The following is a 17,671-nucleotide window of genomic DNA, read 5'->3' as shown; positions in this document are numbered from 1 at the left end:
GAAGTAATAATCATAGGAAACATAAGGTGTTTGGTCTTAAATTTACTTTTTTGAGACGATTTTAAATTGTCTTTATTTTTATTCTCCTTAAATGGAGCCTTGTGAGGAACCGCGGCCTCTGCCATAAGTGAGAGGGAGCCTCACAAACCTTTAGCGCCAATTTCGGAGAATTTTTTGATTGAGACATAGGAGAAAGGCGCTGTCTGAATTCCCCAGCAGACTGGGCCAAAATTGTCTTGTTAAACATCTTTAAAACTGAGGATTCCACATTTTGTTGACAATTTTTGTATAGAACTATTAACTGCCTGCTGAACAGAATTCTGTATGAAGACATCAATGTCTTGTTTTATTGCAGATACTTCCTCAGGATCCACCTGAAATGAAGTAGAGCTGCCAGATTCCATGTTACCACCAATAAAGTATAAGCAAATGCACCAGAGAGGAAAAACTGGCAAACACAGGGTTAATGTTGAAGAAAACCCAAAGCTCTGCCTCTGGGCGGGGTCAAAACTGGAACGTAAACGAAGGCGGAAAGAAGGACAGTGAAAATCCAGCAACCGGAGATTACTGGGTGAGTGAAATGGAAAGTGAAAATGAGCATGACGGAATGAAAAACCAACGTTCCCAAAGTGCGGGCTAAAATGGTGCCCGCAGCTTGAGGAACAGTTGAAGCCATTCGGTAAACAAAGCGCGCGCGAAGAGGACAAAATGAAATGAGCGTGCAGCAACTTGCCGGCTGTCAATTGAGCACAATAACAATATAGCGCTAAGCAAACAGCGCAGTAGTGCGATAGAAATATATTCAAATACAGACAATAAACACAATGTAAGTAAGAATTAACAGTGGTACGAAATAAAGGTACTTAACTTGGCTGCGAGCAGCAAGAAAAGAGGGCTGTTTGCAGTCAAGTTACGTAATAATAGCATACATGTGTCCTGATTGGCTGTTATGTCTGAACTACACTTTGTTTCCCATTGGCTCGCTTCTTCGCTTCTGGGATTTGTAGTTTTTTTCTTCACTTGCTGCTGTTTAATAAAGCAAGAAAAGAAACGCATAATCGGAGCCTCCAGTCTTGTAATAAAATTGCACGTTTGCCAATACGTTTGTTTGCGAACAAACTTATTTTTCCGTTTGTGTTTCTCCTTCGCGCTCATGCTTATAGCGGTTGTGGCTCTTTGAATCTGCTCACTTATGTCGACTGTTTTACTTTTCATTTTCAATTTATGTGGCAAGAAACGTCCAGTTAGGAATTTACAACGCCAATAGATCTAACTCGAGCAAGCATGAGACCCATTGCATTGAAAATGCTTGTTTGGTCTAGCCTACAGAAAGCATTAGCTCACCAGTATTAGAGTTCTCCATATATAAATATACTGAAAAAAACAAAGGTTGCAGGGACCTTATAGTTAGACTCAGATTTTAGACGCACAAAGCTATGGAAATTCATCAGTTATAGTTACATCACCTAACTATGACTTACATCCTCCCCAATGCACTGTTTATGGCCTCACATATTACATTACTCATGACATGGTCGGAAGGAGGATCATAGAAGCATCAACATGCTGCAGGGCCAGCACTTTATTGGATTACAAGAACATGGGATGTGAATACAACATTTCATCTGGATTGGTTCACCTCCTTTGCTGAGGCCCTCTGCAGTCAGTAGAGCTAAAGGGGGTCTCCCACTGTTAATCTCCCTAAAGCTTCCCTGTACTGCACAAAAGTTAGCATCTGGGTCAGGCAACCTCCTGGTGGTGCTGTTGGTTTCTGGTAATGTCCTGATATACATTTAAAAAAATGTATAATTACTTTTGAGAAGGTTGCCCCCACTGGAGCACCTAGAATGTCTTAACCTATTCTTAGATTCTTTTAGGTAAAGGTGGAATTCCCCATATTGGATTTTACTTGCTGGTGATTTTAATCTGCACTTCTGTGATAGAGGGTTAAGGTGTATGATGACCTGGACATGGCTAGTGCTGGAGGAGGGCATTTTGAACCCTCAACGCAGGGGATGCTGCTAGGAGAAGTTGCTGAAGAATTTAATTTACAAGTTGTGTGTGTGGGGGGAGTCCCTAGGGCGTATCCCAACTTTGTCAGGGAGAGGGGCTAATGCTATAATCTACTATATCTTTATCCGGGCTTGTTCTTTCATTTGATGTCAAATGGAGTCACCATAGTTACCACAACCCTCTATTTTTATCTCTTAGCGGGGTAGGGGGAAAAAAGGAGAACCTACCTTTAGGGCCTTCAATTTCTGATGTTGTTCTGCAAGACGAAGCCTGCAGGCTGAAGTGGGCTAAGATTGTCTCAGAGCAGTTAATAAAGAGCCTTTTCTCCACATGTAGTGTCGAGTTATCTGTTTGTCTGGATAAAGACTTACGGGTTGAAGCCCTTATGAGTTCTGTTCTGATTATTTGTCGGCATGTTGCAGCTAGTTTTACAAGGTCACTCAGAAGATCTTTGAAGAGGGAGGAAAGATGGTTTCATCGGGAATGTTCTGCAGCACACAGATTACTGCTAGAAGCCCTGAAGCAAGGGCCCCATTATAGAAATGTTGTTGCCCAGAGAAGGAAAAGATAGAAGCTCATCTTGGAAGCATGTAAAAAGGAAATTAACGAAAGCATCTGGTCCGAGCTTTTGGAGGTGGATGTTTTAAAAAACAGCGCCCTCTTCTGGGAGGTACTAAATCGACCTTATTTTCTGGGATATCCAACTCCACCACTGACTGTATTATCCCTGCGGAGACCTGGGTCACCCACTTCATGGGTATGTAAGATTCCTCAGTAGCAGTTCAAATTAGCCAACTTGAGACAAAGAGGGAAGGCTATGCAGATTTACTCTTTCTGGAGTAGGAAGTTCATCTGGTCATTTTATCCTTGTCTAAGGACAAGGCTCCTGGTCTAGACGGGGTCCCAGCAGACTTTTTCAGATCTAACCCCCGTCTATGGGCAAACAATTTAACTCATGTTTTTAATACAGTCTGTAAAACCGTGTTCCTCTTATCCTGGTCTCAGTCTATTATCTGCCGGTGTCCTAGAAGGGGTCTAAGGATGATCCAGTGTGCTACAGGCCTATCTCCCTTATTGACTCAACGGTGAATTTGCTCAGGAGAGTAGCTTTAGTGAGACTGACTGGGCTGAGCAACATAATATATTTTCGAACCTACAATATGGATTTAGGGAAGGGAGAGGCACCATTGACCAATGCCACAATCTTCACCTTCTAATAGAAAAATATACAGTAGTGAAGGGTGGGACACTTCACCTTGCCTTTATGGACCTAACAGTGGCGTTCAATAGAGTGAATAGGTCGAAATTGTGGTAGCTTATGAATACTATTGGGTTGGAACATTGCCTCGTTAATTTTCTCCATGATTTACACCTGGATTTGAGTGTGGCGGTAAGATATAATCACAATGGGAATCTTTTGTCAGCATTTAGTGTTCAGCGGGAATTGAGGCAAGGTTGCATCTTGGCCCCCTTTTTATTTACGCTTTATATTAATAATTTGGGCCTTGCTTTGAGCACTATGTGTAGGGATGTCTCCCAGGTTGACACCCTGTTCAACCCTGTGCTCTTGTATGCAGATGACGACGCCGTCCTGCTGGCCAGGACTGCTGTTGGGTGCAACGCTTACTTACTCAAGGGGTTTATAGAGTTCTTGGAAACCCTGGATCTGAACACTAATTTTACTAAGTACCACATAGTGGTCCTGGGTTCAGGCCAAGATTACAGAAAAAACTATTTGGGGGTACGAATGAGATTGTGAGAATCCCAAGCCTTTTTGTACCTGGGCGCCTTGTTTGACGAGAATAGGTCATGGGTTCCTGTGCAGAAAGCGGAAAAACTTGCACTCACCAGAGCTGTAGAGACAGTTTTCGATTTTGCCAAAAAGCTGGAGGCAAGACCAATGCAGGCCCTGTTAAAATTTATACAGCTACAGTAAATGCATTCCAATTGCATGTTATGGCTTTGAGATCTGAGGATACAAGGACTGCAGGGCATCACAAACTGTTGAAAATACATTTTTGCACTAGCTGTTGTCAGTACCCCATTCAGTGGCCGCTTCCGTAGTGCTTGAGAAATTAGGGATGGGGTATCTTTCTGATCAGGTAGCTATATCTCCTTTGGCTTTCTGGATCAGGATCTGGCTAAATCCTACCCTTTAAATAAATCTGAAAATTGTCAAGGATTGTTTGTCCCTGGCGAAGGTGAGCAGCATTAGCTGATTTAAACATATAAAAAGCCTTTCTCAGAAACTGGGATGTCCAGATACGTTCGACTGTCCAGCTGACCTCATGAAAAAGGATCTGAACTGGGTGCGAAGGTTCTTCACGCTAGAGGCAAATATGGAGCGTGAAGCCAGGGAGTTAGTTAAACTCTCTGTGCGATCTTACATTCTGCTTAAAACTGGTTTTACAATTGAGCCTTATTTAGTTGTGATCAGGAAACCTTACCATAGATTCCTCTGGACCAGGTTTAGGCATAACCTCTTGTACTGGCTGATAGTCAGACCCCAGGGGATTTATAACTTGGCAGACGTGGGCTCATGCGACAACAGTTCACTTCAAGAAACTCTTCATTTTGTGTTGTTGTGCAGACACTCCACGCCATCAGTTTACTGTTCCTTTATTGAAGGGGAAGGGATTTGTTCAGGAAAGACCAGCACTGATGTACCTACAGTTGCTTGGCAGTGTTCAGGAAATGTGGTACATTGGTAGTTTTTTAGTGTCGGTGATGGAAAGGGCCACGTTTTAAAGACTTCTTGCCACAGTGCTTTTAGTGCTTTTATGGGGGGGGGTGGTTGTTTCATAACTGTGATGTGGTTGCAGGGTAGAGTATATTTCTGTTTTTATTGGAAATTTGTTTTTACATTGTAACTGTCTTGTTCTGTTTATTTATTTAAAGTATATTATTGTTACATATCGTATACTGTCTTTGCATGTATGGTTTTAAGTAATTGAATAAGACTGATTTGACTGACTGACTGACATCACTGTTGACATCATCCAGTGATTGTAAGTATTTTCTAAAAGTGTCTGACACTTATTTGTAATAATCTATTGCATAAGTTAAGTTTCAATCTGTTCTTTATTACTAATAAGTGATAACATTTCTAAAATATGTTATCCATGTGACTGTCTGTATCAGTGTGTGTGTGTGTGTGTGTGTGTGGGTGCCCGAGTGGCTGTGTGACTGGGTATTTGAGTGGCTGTATGGATGTGTAACTGGGCTTCTACATAGCTGTATAGGTCTATCAGTGGATGTGTTCTTGTCTGTTTAGTTGTAAGAATGGGAGTCTGAGTGGTTTTTGGATGTGTGAGTGGCTGTGTCAGTTAATGTCTAAGGTTTTTTAAAATCTATTTCCTAACTATAACGTCCATGTAACCCTTGTTTCTTTCAGTGAAGTTCTACCATTTTTTAAAATGTATTTCTTAACTATAATGTTCTTGTAAGTTTAGGTTTCTGAAGTGTATTTGTATGCTTTTATACATTTTGTTTCTTAACTATAATATGACATGGTGTATGTAAATAAAGTCAGTGCTCCATAAGATTGCCATACTTTATGTATGTAAGTGTGTGCTTGTCGCACAGGAGTAATCCAACACTTTAAAGCGTGATCTATTGTATTTGCCAGAACTGATTGTAATTTCTTTTTTTTGTCTGTAGTGTAAGTATTATATCCAGAGCATATAGTAATGGTAGAGGAGCTCATGGCCTGCCCAGTTTATCAGAGTTCTGATCTGCATTACCCATTCTGACAGTTATTTGGAATGTCGACAGTGGTTTGCCAGTTGGACGTGCCAGTCAGATAAAGTGTCAGAGTTCGCAGTACCTTGCGTTCCGAATGCTCAAGCCCCTCACTACTGGGTAAGGTGGCAGATATGCCTGAGTTGGATCCAAACTTAGCGCTCTTTATTAAAAAGTTCACAAAAGATCCCAAAAAAGGTCTAGACCAAGCATGGAAAGGATGTGAGGACAAGTTGCTTGACCTTTTCCGTCCCATCACAAAAATCCTGGAGCTCCTGGTACAGGTTAAGGAATCAAATGCGTCCTTATAGCTGGATACAATCCTGGAGTGGGCTCAGAGAGCCATTAGCCTGCTGGGCAATGCCAACTGTGCGATGTCTACAGAACAGAGACGCTCTTTCCTCATGAGGATTGACCCGAAGTTGGCGAAGGTGGCTCCCAACGAGGCCGGATCCATGGAAAATGGCATGTTATTTGGGAATACATTTGTGGAAGACTTAGAAAAGTACGTTGCCACCTTTTCTGCCTTAGACAAGGCCCAAACATTGATGAAGAAAATGTTTAGTGGGGGCCTTTTTGTCAGGGCCAGACGCTTCAGGGGTCGGGCACCAGGCCCTGGATATTATCAGGCCTCAGGAGGCTACTCTCAAAGAGGACGAGGAAGTTCCTATGCTGCATCTGGATTCTACCTCTACAGATGTAGAATCGGTTGTGGCCGTGACTTCCGGGGCAGTAAGCGAGGTGGCTTCCCCGCATCATATGCCACTACAGCAGGTGAGACTCATTCCGTTTTCAGAAGTAATTCGGGGGGGCAGAATGTGAGGGTATGTACAAGTTTGGGGGAATATTTCTCAAGATCCATGGATCTGTCAAACTGTTCAGGGGTTCAGGCTGGAATTTTACACCTCCCCCTGACAATCCAGGCCTCCTCAAGCTCTTCATTGTTCCCAAGAAGAGAGCAATTTCATAGACATAGAAGTTTCTGCGCTGCTTCGCAAGCAGGCCATAGTCAAAACTAGTCCTCATCCTTAAGGTTTTGTCAATTCAATCTTCCTGGTACAAAAGAAGGGCCGATGGTCTCGCCTACTTCTCAGTCTCATAGAATTCAGTTCTTGGATAGTTTATCGTCATTTCAAGATGGAAGATATCCATCTGCTGAGAGATCTTTTACAAGAGAAATATTATCCTTTGTGGCTAGATCTCAAGGACGCTTACCTGACCATTCCGGTTTATGGGCTGCATTGAAGGTTTCTTAAGTTCTCCTGGTCAAATCAGTGGTATGAGTTCTCCAGCGTCCCATTCGGTCTATCATCAGCCCCTTGGTTCAGTTCCTCAGGCAAAGAGGCCTTATCATGTACCTGGACGATATTCTGATCATGGCTCAGTCACAGGAGACCGTACTAACACATCTGTCATGGACGATGCAGCTTCTTAAGGATCTGGGTTTCCTTATCAAATTATAGGTTTCCAGGTAGATTCTATCACAGCACAATTGCTTTTGCCCCTTTCGAAGCGGACCTCTATCAAGAAGGAGTTGAGGAGAGCCCTTATATTTACGACTATATCATTGAAGACTCTGGCTCGCCTGGTCGGCCTTCTAGCCTCCTCCATTCAGGCAATATTTTTGGGGCCCTTCATTATCAGGCTCTGCAGTGCCTAAAGATCTTGCATCTTCGCAAAGGTCTATCGTATTCGGGAACAGATTCTATTGTCCGACGAGGCCAGAGCAGAGATAACCTGGTTGTTAGATCATATGGATGACTGGAATGGCAGAGCAATTTTCGCATCCAATCCGGAAGTAGTGATAGAGTCGGGTGTTAGCCTTTACAGCTGGGAGCCCGCTGCAGCTCGCTGGAAATGGGGGGTGAAGGGCCTGTCAGGAGAAGACGCTCCATATCAATTACCTAGAGCTTCTGGTGGGGGTGTTTGCGATTCGTTCCCTCTCCCCTTGCAAAGCGAGTTGTTGCATCCTGCTTCTCATGGACAACATTTCGGTGGTGCTTTATATAAATCGCCTAGGGGGCACCAGGTCTCAGGTTTTAGTGGCAATAGCCAAGGAGTTTTGGGAGATTTGTCTCCAACATCAGATTTTAGTGATGGCCGAGTACATTCCAGGATTGTCCAACCTGGTGGCAGTCTGGAGCTCTCGTTTCCTGAGACATGGCAGCAATTGGAAACTGGACCCACTGAAGTTTTCCAACCTAAATCAATTGTGGGGTCCATGTTCCATTGATCTTTTTGCTTCACACCTGAATGCTCAGCTGCCCTACTTTTTCAGTTCGAGACCGGATCCCCTACCAGTGGAGTTGGATTGCCTTTCTCCAGTGGTGGGAGATGGGGCTCTTGTATGCTTTCCCCCCATTCTCCATGATTCAGAGGGTACTCTCTCAGGTGAGGAGATACTCAGTGGAGATTGTTTTGGGGACACTGCTTTAGATGGCTCAACCTTGGTCCCTGTGGCGATGGCACTGTCATGTGCCCGTCTGATTCGCATCACATCTCATCTATCTCTGTTGCTACCCACTGGGATTATCACATCCCATGATAGTAACGGGACAGTTGTCCCTCATGGTGTGTCCTTTAAAAGCAATATTAATACGAAAAGCTTGAAATATAATGTGTGATAAAGCCGCATAGAAATTGTTTTAACATAGAAAATAATGCACATGTTTGAAATGTGCCCACGGGGAGTGGCTACCAATGTATACGAAGACTAATGAAATGGCTTATAAATTCTGAATTAATATGCAATAATGTTTTGAATTTGTATTAATATCACACAATTAGGGTTGTGTGCTAAGAGTTTGCTTCATTAAACAAAAGGGCTTTAACTTAGTAAGGGCTTGGGCCTAGCTGCCTGGCTTCATATTGAATTGCATTTTCTAACATGTAGTGTGCTGTTTTCCTGAAGGACACGAAGCTGTACTTTTTCAGGAGCTATATGTGTGTGTAGCCGTAGTAAATTCTTTCTCATGAGAATTGGCTTGCTCAAGGCGATGTTCTTGCTAGATGCAACAGTGTAAATTCGTAACAGGTGCAAGGTTAACCGTACTGGGAGAAGACAATGAAGACACTGACTGGAGCGTGAAGTGTAACATTTTCTACCTGACATTCCAACCGTTGAAGGCATCAATAACATGGACCAATCCGTGACATGGGAACTGTGGAAAATTCTAGTAAGGTGTTTGCAAAAATTATTGGACAGAGATAACGATGCACCAAACTTTACCCAATGAGGAATTAGGGAATAGTTAGACTGTTTTGACTTAACCGCATGTCCCAAGGAGATATCAGCATTCAGCATTCAGCATTCAACATTCTGCATTCAGCATTGCATTGCCAATCTACACTTTCTTTCGGGCACTTCTCAGTTACTACGTTTAGTTATCCTGATGCCTTGAAAACCATCCTCTACCCATCCTTTGCTTGAGATTATCTTCTCCTCCATCTGAGGGAAGTAATGTCCCTTAGCTATGCTATCTCAAGACTTTGCCCAGTCGTACTTTGCCTGATGCTGATAAACTGATGTCCTGAGGACGAAGACTGACGCTGCTTGCTGGTCTGTTGGATTGGTAACTATCCAATTCAAATTGTAATTGTCTGTTTGCCTTTTCTTTCTAGGTACCAACTGCTATTTTGATAGAGGCCTTAGTTTAGATGTTTTCTAAATGCATGTTCACAAAACGTTTTGCATGAAGCCCAACATGCTAATGCTAATTTGAGGTTAGTTAAGGTGTTCACTAATATCTGATGCAAGTAGACAAATAACTCAGTTCTTGTTTTGTTGATTCATGTACTAATGAGACTCTGCTAAGTTGATTCATATTAATGATGTGCTTAAATTCTGAATAAGCATAATTCATGCTTTGATTAAGTTGCGCTCTGATTGCTTATTGATAGTGCTTTCTGATGTGTTATTGCTATTGAGATGCGACCGACATGATATTAGTTTGTTATTGATAGGGAAATAAATATCCTAGCAGTTAATTTAACTGGTGTGGTTATTCATGACTGAAAGGTCATGGTGTGTTCAATTATTGATTCTTATTGACTGTTTATTGATTAGTGATTTGTTGTTTGATGATACAAGAAATACTTTGTACTGGGAAGTCTCCAAACGCGGTCCAAAGGTTTGACGACCTAAACGCGTCTCTTTGTAAGTTTACTTATTAAGGCTCTGAGGCGCTATCAGTTTTGGTAGCAGAGGTGATGGTTTGGCCCTTTGGGACCCCAGTACGAAGGGTCACAGTTCGATAGAATTGATGGTGTGATAATTAACAGGTTTTGTAGCAGTGCGGTTGGTTGGTTTGGCCTTTGGGGCCCCGGTATGAAAGATCAACAGTTTCGGTGAAGCGGTTTGATGGTAGGCAAGGTGTACCGAATAAATTGGGTTTTGTGGGTTTTCCTTTTTTCAATGATGCAAATTGGAGAGATGATGTGTCCCTAAATCCCAAATTACTTTCCCCGAATCTCGGAGCTTACTGAAGGAAGTTTGAGTACGTTCTCAGCGTTCTAGTGATAGTGTGAATGAAGTAGGTTTTGCGCTTGCACAGCTTATGCATATCGCAGGTGAATTGTGATGTTTGTCAGGATTTGAGGCCAGATGATGATGTTTTAGTAGGAGTGGGCATACTCCGCAGTATGAGAGTAGGGAAGTCGGCGAACTTCATGTGAGTGTGGCGCTTTGTGCTCAAAAATTGTCCATGTGTTTGTTGGTGATGTACGAACCCTGCGTGGTCTAAGACTCCGGAGTATACTGAAAAGTGTATGAGACACTTGGCTTATGTTGTAATTTGTGCGGTTTAATAGGTCAATAGTGAAATTGACGAGTCAAGTTTGAGTCAAGGTGAGTGAGTGAAAACTTCGATGGAGATTTGGTGAGTTCTAAAGTGCACTAGAACAACAATCCATTGACAAGTCAAGAGTAGAATTTGCGGGTCAAATTTTGCTTGCGAGTGCGTGCTCTGAGAAGGAGAGAGTAGTGGCCGAGGCTAAGCGAAATCTCTGTAAAGTTCTGAAGCGATTGTGTTACCCTTTCCTATAGTAAACCGGCAAATTTGAGTTTTATTTTGGTTGGTGCTCGCAATATATTGCATTAGTTTGTGTTGATCAAGAGTGGGAAGACAAGCCACAAGACCTTGTCAGCCGCAGCGCGTGTGAGTGTGACATCATTGGAGTTGCGCTGGGATAGGTTGGTTGGTGAGAAGGTTTTTTCTTTTGAACTTGGGTTCTAGTTACGATAATTGGCTAATCTGCTAGGCGATATAATTGGGATATTATGTGAATTAAAATTAATAAATATATTCTTTTTACAATTGTCAATAGATTTGGATTAATCTCCGTTTGTAGGGTCTAGTTGTCTTTTTTGCTTTGATACATTAATACATTGAGTTATATCATCTCTACAGAGATTTAGCCACAACGTTTTTACTTCGAACTATTTTGAATTAATTTTTCTATCTTGACAGTGGATTGGATGTTACGTTGTCACATCACAAGTGTTGCAAGTGTATTTGGATTGAAGTAACCTATTTCATTGAGTATTTCTTGAATATTGATTATTCAGCAAGGTATTTTCTGTGAATATAATTCTTGAATGATGACACTGAGGTGTATTTTTTGGGTGGCTTGGATATTTGTTTCCTCTTTCTTTGGCTTAAATTTTCAATTAGGATGGTTTTGTATGGTCACATAGCATGGTTGCAGGTTTTCTGTAATTTATGGATGATTCATCATTTATTGTCCAAGTATTTTTTAATAACCTTTTAGGTTGTGGGTGTATTTTGCACTGGTTCGCTTACTCATTTCTGGTGACTAATTTTTAAATTTGCACTTCCCTTGGGTGTTATATATATTTACTCTAGTTTTGACGATTGAGCATTTTGGTTCTCTAACTTATGTTGTTGTATTATATTCTATGATTTCTAGCCCTGAAGAAGTCGTAAGGGAGTTAAATAACTTCCCAAGACGAAACACGTGTTGGCTGGATTAATTTATCTTGTGGACTGTTCACTTGTGAATTTCAATCAGAGACTGGAAGGATAACATCTTGTGGACTTCAGACTGTCAAATGTTAATCAGATTTGGAATAAACTTGGAACTCATCTATCAATAAGTGGTTGACTCCTGGATCGAGGAACATTGTGTGCAACATGGACTTATGTACTTTATTAACTAATTTTTTATGATAATTTTTTACTTAAAAGTATTTTCTAGGTAACAATTAGGGGACCCTCGTTGTGTCAATTTCTTTGGTTTGAGGTTGTTTTTTTCCTCAGAGGGTAGGGTGTGTTCCCTCAAGAGGTTCCCCAATATCTACGTTGGGTAAATTGGTACCCTGAGCGCCACATTTCCTCAATTTACACCCTACTTTATCTTATGGTTGGTGAGAAGGGTCGCGCACGGATTGGCAGCCGAGGCAATTGGTTGAGAAGGTAGGCGAAGAAGAATTCTGGGAATTAAAGTCACTTCCTGATTTGATTGTGAACAAAATAAAAGACGTAAAGATGACATTTTTTAAGGCTTTAAAGAGCGCTTTGAGGGGAGACGGATATATTACCGCGAGTGTAGGGGAGGTTACACCGCCAGAGGGTACACCGGCTTATATTGTAATGGAGGATAAGGGTGTCGCGCCATGTCTTTGGCTAAAGCAATGGTGCAAAGTCATGGAGAAAGATGGGTGCTTAGCGTTTCCTGAGAATGGAATGTTCAATTTGAGGGTTTTAGGAAATTTGAGGAGGGTGCTAAATGATCTTAAGCCACCTCTGAGACCAGCACAGTTTGAGGCGTTAGCAATTTGGGAACTAATGGCAATACAACAACAGCAACAGAAATTTGAGAGGAGAATGAGGAAAGCAGAAAAGACACTAGCAGAGGCTAGATGGGATAGTGCACAGAGAGTTTGGACGAGAGAGACAATAGATGGAGTTTAGCCTTTTTCCAGCGATAGCCCAAGAGTGTGAAGGCAAAGGGAGGAAAGCTACTCGTACGAGTGACAAAAGTCCTTCCAGAGACAAAGAAGCTAGGAAGTCTTTGACAGAGATAGAGGGCTCAGACGATGATGAATTCCTTAATCAGTTACTGAATGATCGTCTACCACCATATGTGGCAGACGACAATGGCCCGAGTACCAGTACATGTCCAATAGGTTAGATTCAAGAGAAGGCGACAATGAATCCGACACAGGTCAGTCCTGTCTCAACACAAGTCCCGATGCAGAGTAGTTTTGGCGTGCCCACCACTCAGGTTATGCAACCTCAGTTGCAACCGCCACAGGTTCAGAGGCTTTACCCTGATGTACCCATTTTAGAGACTACTACTAATATGATGGTGCCGACAGAGCAGGTATACAAAAGGCCAAAGGTGATTCAGACTGATCCAACTCCATCTTTACTGCCCCAGGTGCAGCAGCAAATGATCCTGAGATATACTTTGGTCACAGGACCGCAGTCAGACATGACACCAGTGATGAACCAGAATATGGGAGTTAATCTTCCACAGGTTTTGGGAAACAGACAGACACCAGATGCCATATCTTTGCCTATTACGGTTGGTCCACCGGTACCATTGTATGTGCAGTCGAAGCCTAGTGTATGCGATCAAGGGGTAATGACACAGAGGGGGTCATTCTGACCTCCGCGGTAAAAGGTGCTTACCGCCGGTCAGAAGACCGCCATAACACCGCCGCAGGCGCGGTAAACCGCCACGGTCATTCTGACCCGCAACTGGCAAACCGCCAAAAACCCGACATCCACAAAAGTCCGCCACACCAAAGGTCAGCGGGAAACTGGCGATGACCAAACCTCCACCGTCACGCCAACAGAAATACGCCCATTCCATTCCGACCCACGAATCCACGCGGCGGTCTTTCAACCGCGGTATTCCATTGGCGGTACACACCGCCGCGGTCAAAATACACACACTCTTACAAAACACAGCCACATTGGACAAATCAAAATACACACACCTGATACACATACACACAACACCCCCACACACCCAATTAAATATAAAACACACACCCACATCACCCTCAAACCCTTACGACCAAAAAAAAATGACAGAAAGCCAGAGACAGACAGCACAGAATAGAGAACACCATCACACAGAGGCAAACCACACCATCACCCACACAATATCCACGCACAAAACACCACACATTACCACACTCTACAACACATACACCACCCCACACATCATCCACACCACCCCATGGCACCCCAAAGACACCACCGGTTTTCAGACGCCGAACTCCGGGTCATGGTGGAGGAAATAGTTCGGGTAGAGCCCCAGCTATTTGGGACACAGGTGCAGCACACCAGCATTGCCAGGAAGATGGAGCTATGGCAAAGAATAGTGGACAGGATCCACGCTGTGGGACAGCATCCACGAAATCGGGATGACATCAGGAAGCGGTGGAACGACCTACGGGGGAAGGTGCATTCCATGGTATCAAGGCACAACATCGCGGTGCAGAAGACTGGCGGCGGACCCCCACCTACTCCCACAGAATTTACAGCATGGGAGGAGGAAGTCTTGCACATCCTGCATCCTGAAGGCCTCGCAGGAGTAGCTGGAGGAATGGACTCTGGTAAGTCAAATCTTAACTACTTCATCTCCCCCCCACCCCACCTGCATCACAAATCATACCCCCACCCTCACCCCCATCCCCATCACACCTACTCCCTGCAAATGTCTCACCATCACAACCCACCCATCCCAACACCTAGCCCTGCATGCGTCCACAAAGCATGGACACCCATCACCAAAGCATGCCCACTGCACATACACATCTCCCCCACAAGCCACCCTCACAAAAGCCCCCACACAGGAATGCCAGCCCTGGGGTACACGGGCACCCACACATTGCACGATATGGCACACACAGAAGCAATAACCATACCTCTATACCCCTGCAGGACCCGAACGCCACCACACCGCCCAGGACGGTCCAGAACTGTCCATCGCACCCCCAGAAGAGGCCACCAGTGATGACAGCAGCTCTGTCTCCCTGGACCCAGATGACCAGCCCGGCCCATCGGGGACCTCGGGTCCGTCGGTTCCCCTCACACAGCCACAGGCCACAGCAGACCCAACCCCCTCTGGGAACACCAGCACAGCTCCCACCCAGCGGGCCCATGCCTCTGTCTCCAGGACACGTCAATCAGCGGTGTGTCCACCACTACAGGGCACCCAGGTTAACCCACCACCCCAACAACAACAGGGACCTGGGGGCAGTGGTAGTGGGCACACGGTCCAGGGGACAGAGGCCCAGGGAAACAGGGGAACTGGGAGGGCTGCTGTGCGACAGGGGGGGGACAGGCCCAGGGAACCCACTCTCCACGAGGCCCTCTCCTCCATCATGGGAGCATACCACCACTCCCAGGAGACGATGGCGACGGTACTGGCCAGGTTCCAGGAGATCCAGGTTATGCAGGAGCAACAGTACATGGGGTTCAGGGAAGAACTTCGAAGCATCAGTTCCGCAATGGGCACCATCGTCGGGGCACTCAACCAGATTGTCACCACATTGCGGGACCATGTGGCACCACAAAGGGCCCCTGTCACTAGCATGGACCAAGAACAGGCTACCACCTCCGCCGGCGCTAGTGGACAGGAGGCCCCCACACAACAACAGGCCACCAGAACCCCACCCCGTGCAGAAGAAGAACCACCCAGCAAGCGGGGCCTGAGATATCGGAAAAAGACAGAGTAGGATGCCAAGACACCCGCCAGCAAAGGATACCCGCTGATGTCATCCCACTGTCCCACATTGTCACCCTGTCCAACCTTAAACTGCCCCTGCTCCACCTTCCACAGGCATATGGACAATGCACCTGTGAGACTGAAAAGCTGGACTCTGCCATGGACATTCCTCCACCATCACCCATCACCGATTTACAACCATGTCCCTAAATTCAGCACTTTAATAAAAACACTTATTGCACAAAAATAATCTGGAGTCTGCCTGTATTGTGAACAAATGTATTAGACATAATGGTGCCAAAATGTCCAGTTACATTGTGATGATAACATACCACTGTCACACAGCTGTAGTCCATGGGGAAACAAAGCAGAGGTCACGCAGTGGGGGCCACATCGCTGAAATTTGAAGGGAAAGTCACAACTCAGTTTACATACACTGGGGGAATAGGCCAGACAGTAGAGAGTCAGGAGACTGTAAGTAATTGTAAAATGCCGGTGTTAATTCTTACCTGTGTGTTATTGAAAATACTGTAGTATCACTGTGTCCCTGTTGTCTGTGTCGTCCCCGTCGTCTTCCTCCTCTTCACTCTCTACAGGCTCCACAGCTGCTACAACACAACCATCTGGACCATCCTCCTGCAGGAAAGGCACCTGGCGTCGCAAAGCCAGGTTGTGAAGCATACAGCAGGCCACGATGATATGACACACCTTCTTTGGTGAGTACATTAGGGATCCACCTGTCATATGCAGGCACCTAAAACTGGCCTTCAGGAGGCCGAAAGTCCGCTCGATCACCCTCCTAGTACGCCCATGGGCCTCATTGTACCGTTCCTCTGCCCTGGTCCGGGGATTCCTCACTGGGGTCAGTAGCCAGGACAGGTTGGGGTAACCAGAGTCACCTATTAGCCACAAACGGTGTCTCTGTAGCTGTTCCATCACATAAGGGATGCTGCTATTTCGCATGATGTACGCGTCATGCACTGACCCAGGGAACTTGGCATTTACATGGGAGATGTACTGGTCAGCCAAACAGACCACCTGGACATTCATCGAATGATAATTTTTTCGGTTCCTGTACACCTGTTCACTTTCTCTGGGGGGAACCAAAGCCACATGGGTCCCATCAATGGCACCAATGATGTTGGGAATATGTCCAAGGGCATAGAAATCACCCTTCACTGTAGCCAAATCCCCCACCTCAGGGAAAACAATGTAGCTCCGCATGTATTTCATCAGGGCAGACAACACTCTGGACAATACCTTAGAAAACATAGGCTGGGACATCCCTGATGAAATGGCCACTGTAGATTGAAATGACCCACTTGCCAAAAAATGGAATACTGACAGAACCTGCACTAGAGGGGGGATGCCTGTGGGTTGGCGGATGGGTGACATCAGGTCTGGCTCCAGCTGGGCACACAGTTCCTGTATAGTGGCACGGTCAAGTCTGTATGTCAGTATGACATGTCTTTCTTCCATTGTCGTCAGGTCCACCAGCGGTCTGTACGCGGGAACATTCCTCCATCTCCTCGCAAGTCCCAGCGGACGGTGCCTAGGAAGGACAACATGGAGCACAGAGTCAAGCAACCCACAGGTACGTTCACACAGCTTGCACAGAACACGATTCTCAATGCATTGAATGGCTTGTATGAGTGGCAATGCAAGGCCTAGGCCTGTGTGACGCAGTAGAAATTAATCCATGTGGGCCCTTGAAATGGCGGCTGCCTGACCTGTGAAGTGTGACAATGGGATGTGAGGTCAATGCGCTGGCGTGGCACACCGTGACGGTAATCGGTCGAAGACCGCGGTGCAAAGCCTCATTGGTTAACATTGAACCCTATGGGTTTCAGGAGCCAATGAGGAAGTGCGCCGGCGGTCGCGGTATGCACCGCCGCGGTACGCACCGCCGCAGCCGTGACCGCCATTTTCTATCTGCTTAATCACTCGAGACCTGATCATCCACAGGAGAGGACCTATACTGCAAGTGCTGCTGTGACCTCGGTCTGGAAGAGACAATGGCTGCTGCGACTGGGAAAAGGGCCCCTGCCTTCACTTCTGAAGAATTGGAAAAACTCGTGGATGGGGTCCTCCCCCAGTATGCGCTACTCTACGGTCCTCCAGACCAACAGGTAAGTACACTGGGACCATGTTTTGTGGCCTATGCCTGGGTTGAGGGGTGTGAATGAACGACGGTGCGGAGGGGAGCGAATGA

This window comes from Pleurodeles waltl, chromosome 10, assembly GCF_031143425.1.
Source record: "Pleurodeles waltl isolate 20211129_DDA chromosome 10, aPleWal1.hap1.20221129, whole genome shotgun sequence".
NCBI classification, from domain to species: Eukaryota; Metazoa; Chordata; class Amphibia; order Caudata; family Salamandridae; genus Pleurodeles; species Pleurodeles waltl.
The sequence above is the reverse complement of the archived record's forward strand: the minus strand, read 5'-3'. Positions refer to the sequence as shown.